This window comes from Arachis duranensis, chromosome 3 (genome assembly GCF_000817695.3).
Source record: "Arachis duranensis cultivar V14167 chromosome 3, aradu.V14167.gnm2.J7QH, whole genome shotgun sequence".
In the NCBI taxonomy this organism is placed as follows: Eukaryota; Viridiplantae; Streptophyta; class Magnoliopsida; order Fabales; family Fabaceae; genus Arachis; species Arachis duranensis.
In genome coordinates, this window is record NC_029774.3 from 54,611,048 (window position 1) to 54,616,895 (window position 5,848).

The 5,848-nt window shown below is 35.4% G+C and overlaps 1 non-coding gene across 1 annotated transcript; it reads right to left on the reverse strand.

The window, feature by feature from the left end:
* Positions 1–2,838: 2,838 nt before the first annotated feature.
* Positions 2,839–2,945, reverse strand: LOC127745838 (small nucleolar RNA R71). Its single transcript, XR_008007462.1, has one exon. It is a non-coding gene; the product is annotated as a small nucleolar RNA R71 (small nucleolar RNA).
* Between the last annotated feature and the right edge of the window lie 2,903 nt (positions 2,946–5,848).

Here is a 5,848-nt window from a genome sequence, read left to right on the forward strand (position 1 = left end):
GACTTTGGAGTTGATTAATAGGGAACCCTTGAGTTGGAATACTCAAGTATTAATAGGTAATTGGATGTTGCTGCTGATGCATGAGCATCTTTCCTATCTTTTCCTAGTGAATTTGCATTTAATTTGTTGAGTTTAATCAAGAATTAATTATATTTTAGCCACTATGGATGTTACTTTGAGTCGTGTGCAATTCTGTTTATTTTAGGTAGCATTCGACTGGATTCGATGGAGTTTTCGCAGAGAAAGAGAAGAAGACGAATGATGCTGTCAACCCTAATCTCTCTGCACTCAAACTTGAATATCTCAAGTTACAGAGGTCCAATGGACATGATTTCAGTGGCGTTGAAAATCTAACTTTTAGATCTTTCCAACGATATATAATAGTCTATACATCTTCTCCATCAACGCTGCTAAGGCTGCGCCTAACTTGAGATTTCTCAAGTTAGGCGCCAAGCATAACAACAACACACAACGTAGCACTCCATTCTCCAAGTTAGGCGCCCAAATATTCAAGTAAGGCACACCATGTGAGTTCAACATGCCAAAACTCCCTACACCCCTCAAGTATGGCGCAGTTATTCCCCAAGTTAGGCGTGGATCCTAGTGAAGCCAAGTGGTCCCCACGCTTACAAGGCTCGCACGAATTGTTAATTAATTCTGATTTAAATTTAAATTTTATTTTAAAATAGGAAAAGATATTATTTCAATTTTAGAAAATAGATTTTAAATTAATTAATATTAGATATAAAAAGAAGAAACTTTTTTTCTGGGGATTATTCCACCTCATTCGAAATTTACAGTTTACCAGAATCCTAGTTTTCACTCTTTTCCATGAGAAACTAAACCCCCACTGTTAAGGTTAGGAACTCTGTCTATTGTATGGATTGATTTTGTTGTTTGTTTTCTCTATTTTAATTTATGTACTGGTTTATATTTCAAGAATTGTTTTCGTTTGTTATTTTATGAAATTGGGTGGAACGGAAGTATGACCCTCTTTCCAATTGAGTTCTTGTATAACTTGGAAAAGCTCTTTACTTGAACAACAGCTTGAAAACATATTCTCCTAAATTTCTAATTATCTGGATTTAACGGGATACGTGACATATAATCCTTTTATATTTGGGTAATTAGAATTTCTGTGGCATATAACTAAAATTGAACTTCACCCTCTTATTGGAATTAATTGACCAAGGAATTGGCGGTTGATGAATTTTAGAGGAGACTAAAAAGGTCTAAGGAATTAGGGTTTAGTCATATATAGTTTGCCAGGAATTAAATCTTGCATGATTAAAATAAATTAATAAGAAAAGTCAATCCGGAAAATAGATAACTCTGAAGCCTTAACTGCTTTCTCCATATTTTATTCCCAACTTATTTATTGCATGTCTTCTGATATTTTGAGTTTCCTTTTTAATGCTTTTTGAACTCTCAAACACCATTTTCTATTTGTCTAACTAAGTAAATCCCTTAACCATTGTTGTTTAGTCCATCAATCCTCGTGGAATCGACCATCATTCACTTGAGGTACTACTTGGTACGACCCGATGCACTTGCCGGTTAGTTTGTGGTTGTAAATTTCGTACCAAATTTTTGGCACCGTTGCCGGGGATTGATTGTGATTGACAACTACTCATTGTGTGATTGCTTAGATTAAATAATTTTTCCTTAAATGATTTTTTTTAGTATTATTAATTTTTAATCTTCTTTTTTTTCTCTTTATTTATTTCCTTTTCGTCCATAACCCCTCCCCCTTTTTTTGTCTTTGTTTTGTTTTTATTTTATTTTCCATTTTTTTTTCTTTTCTTTCTTTACGTCGTTTTTTTTTCCTTTATGTTTCTTTCTTTTTGTTAGCTTTCCCCATCCCCTGTTTCTTTCTTTTTCTTTTATTTTATTGTTTAGTTTTAATATATAAAAAAATAAAAAAAGGAAAATTTTCATTCTCTTTCTTTATTTATTTCTCTTTTAATATTTTGCTTTTTTTATTTTTTTCAATAGGCGTTTTTGCTTCAACTTTAATTATATTTGTCCCTAGCTAATTTTCGAATATTACAGTATTTATTTTTTTTCTTAATTTCTAAAATTAAGTTTGGTGCTACCTGGTTATTTTTATTTTATTTTTCTTGTTCATTTTTTTATATAAAATTTGAAATTTTCACTTTAATTTTTATCTATAATTTTCAAACCTTTTGCTTTAATTATTTAGTTGTTTTATTTTATTATTTTTCACAGGTTACCTCACTGAGAATTCTCTGCACTTTGACATAGAGATTCCCATCTTTTCTTGTTTTTTGTTTATTTATGAGCAGGAACAGAGATAAGGAACCTCTTTTAGACTTTGATCCTGAATCCGAAAAGACTTTCAGGTAGCGTTTGCAATAAGCGAGACTTTACAAGGCTGTAGAGTCCACTATGGATCATAATAATGCTGCTAATGCAAATGTGGTAAATCCAGTTGGGAATGATCAACCTAGAAGAGTGCTTGGCTCATACATTGCGCCTACTGCAGATCTTTATGGAAAAAGCATTGTGGTGCCTCCTATTGCTGCAAACAACTTTGAACTCAAGCCACAACTAGTCACTTTGGTGCAACAAAACTGTCAATATCATGGACTCCCTCAGAAAGATCCCAATCAGTTTATCTCTAATTTTCTGCAAATTTGTGATACTGTGAAAACTAATGGAGTGAATCTTGAGGTGTACAAACTTATACTCTTCCCATTTGCCTTGAAGGACAGAATAAAGCTGTGGCTAAATTCTCAACCCAAGGAGAGTTTGGATAGTTGGGATAATGTTGTCATTGGGTTTCTTACTAAATTTTTCCCACCAAAGAAGCTGACTAACCTTAGGGTGGAGGTTCAAACTTTCAGACAAAAGGATGGTGAGATCCTCTATGAAGCTTGGGAGAGGTACAAGTTGCTGACTAGGCAATGCCCTCCGGACATGTTCTCTAAATGGACCCAACTAGATTTCTTTTATGAAGGCTTAGGTGAAATGTCCAAGATGTGCTTAGATAATTCTGTAGGTGGTTCTGGTGGACGAAATTGTGATCACATCACTGTAGTATTCTTTGTTGTTGTATGGAATCATTATTGTGGCTCTTGGCTATGTGTGGATACAACTCCGTTCAACTTAACTAGCAAGTGTACTGGGTCATCCAAGTAATACCTTACGTGAGTAAGGGTCGATCCCACAGAGATTGTTGGTATGAAGCAAGCTATGGTTACCTTGTAAATCTCAGTTAGGCAGATTAAATTGGTTTTGTGTTTCGAAAATTAATAATAAATGGAAAATAAAAAGGGATAGAAATACTTATGTAAATCAATAGTGGGAATTTCAGATAAGCGTGTGGAGATGCTGTGCTCCTCTCGTATCTCTACTTTCTTCTTACATTCATCCAATCCTTCCTACTCCTTTCCATGGCAAGCTGTATGTAGGGCATCACCGTTGTTAGTGGCTACATCCCATCCTCTCAGTGAAAACGTTCCTATGCTCTGTCACAGCACGGCTAATCATCTGTCGGTTCTCAATCAGGTTGGAATAGAATCCCTTGATTCTTTTGCGCTTGTCATCACGCCCAGCCTTCAGGAGTTTGAAGCTCGTCACAGTCATTCAATCCCAGAATCCTACTCGGAATACCATAGACAAGGTTTAGACTTTTCGGATCCTCATGAATGCCGCCATCTATCTAGCTTATACCACTAAGATTCTGTTGGGGAATCTAAGAGATATGCGCCCGGTCTAAAGTAGAACGGAAGTGGTTGTCAGTCACGTACGTTCATAGGTGAGAATGATGATGAGTGTCACAGATCATCACATTCATCAAAGTTAAGTATAACGTATATCTTGGAATAAGAATAGAAGAGAATTGAATAGAAAGTAATAGTAATTGTATTGAAACTTGAGGTACAGCAAAGCTCCATACCCTTAATCTATGGTGTGCAGAAACTCCACTGTTGAAAATACATAAGTAAAAGGTTCAGGCATGGCCGAATGGCCAGCCCCCTAAAACGTGATCAATATCCTCTTAAGATGAAGAATAATACAAAACTGAGACCAAAGATGTAACGTGGTCAAAAGACGACTAATACACTAGTAAAAAGTCTTATTTATACTAAACTAGCTACTAGGGTTTACATGAGTAGGTAATTGATGCATAAATCCACTTCCGTGGCCCACTTGGTGTATGCTTAGGCTGAGCTTGATCTATCCACGAGCTGAGGCTTTTCTTGGAGTTGAACTCCGAGTTATGACGTGTTTTGGGCGTTCAACTCCGGATCATGACGTGTTTCTGGCGTTTAACTCCAGACAGCAGCATATACTTGGCGTTCAACGCCAAGTTACGTCGTCAATTTCCGAATAAAGTATGGACTATTATATATTGCTGGAAAACTCTGGATGTCTACTTTCCAACGCTGTTGAGAGCGCGCCATTTAGAGTTCTGTAGCTTCAGAAAATCCATTTCGAGTGCAGGGAGGTCAGATTCTAATAGCATCAGCAGTCCTTTTGTCAGCCTTTTTCAGAGTTTTTCTCAAGTCCCTCAATTTCAGTCAGAAATTATCTGAAATCACAGAAAAACGCACAAACTCATAGTAAAGTCCAGAAATGTGAATTTAACATAAAAAATAATGAAAACATCCCTAAAAGTAGCTTGAACTTACTAAAAACTACCTAAAAACAATGCCAAAAAGCGTATAAATTATCCGCTCATCACAACACCAAACTTAAATTGTTACTTGTCCCCAAGCAACTGAAAATCAAATAGGATAAAAAGAAGATAATATACTATAAATTCAAAAATATCAATGAATATTAATTCTAATTAGATGAGCGGGACTTGTAGCTTTTTGCTTCTGAACAGTTTTGGCATCTCACTTTTTCCTTTGAAGTTTAGAATGATTGGCATCTATAGGAACTCAGAACTCAAATAGTGTTATTGATTCTCCTAGTTAAGTATGTTGATTCTTGAACACAACTACTTATGAGTCTTGGCCGTGGCCCTAAGCATTTTGTTTTCCAGTATTACCACCGGATACATAAATGCCACAGACACATGACTGGGTGAACCTTTTCAGATTGTGACTCAGCTTTGCTAGAGTCCCCAGTTAGAGGTGTCCAGAGCTCTTAAGCACACCTCTTTTGCTTTGGATCACGACTTTAACCACTCAGTCTCAAACTTTTCACTTGGACCTGCATGACACAAGCACATGGTTAGAGACAGCTTGATTTAGCCGCTTAGGCCTGGATTTTATTTCCTTAGGCCCTCCTATCCATTGATGCTCAAAGCCTTGGATCCTTTTTACCCTTGCCTTTTGGTTTTAAGGGCTATTGGCTTTTTCTGCTTGCTTTTTCTTTTTCTTTCTATTTTTTTTTGCCATTTTTTTTCGCAAGCTTGTTACTTTTCACTGCTTTTTCTTGCTTCAAGAATCAATTTTCATGATTTTTCAGATTGTCAATAACATTTCTCTTTGTTCATCATTCTTTCAAGAGCCAACAGTTTTAACATTCATAAAAAACAAGATCAAAAATATGCACTGTTCAAGCATTCATTCAGAAAACAAAAAGTATTGTCACCACATCAATATAATTAAACTAAATTCAAGGATAAATTCGAAATTCATGTACTTTCTTGTTCTTTTGAATTAAAACATTTTTCATTTAAGAGAGGTGAAGGATTAATGGAATTATTCATAACTTTAAGACATAGTTACTAAACACTAATGATCATGAAGTAGAGACACAAAACATAAATGAAAACAACATAAAAATCGAAAAGCAGAAAGAAATAAGAACAAGAAATGAATCCACCTTAGTGGCGTCTTCTTCTTGAAGGACCAACAATGTCCTTAAG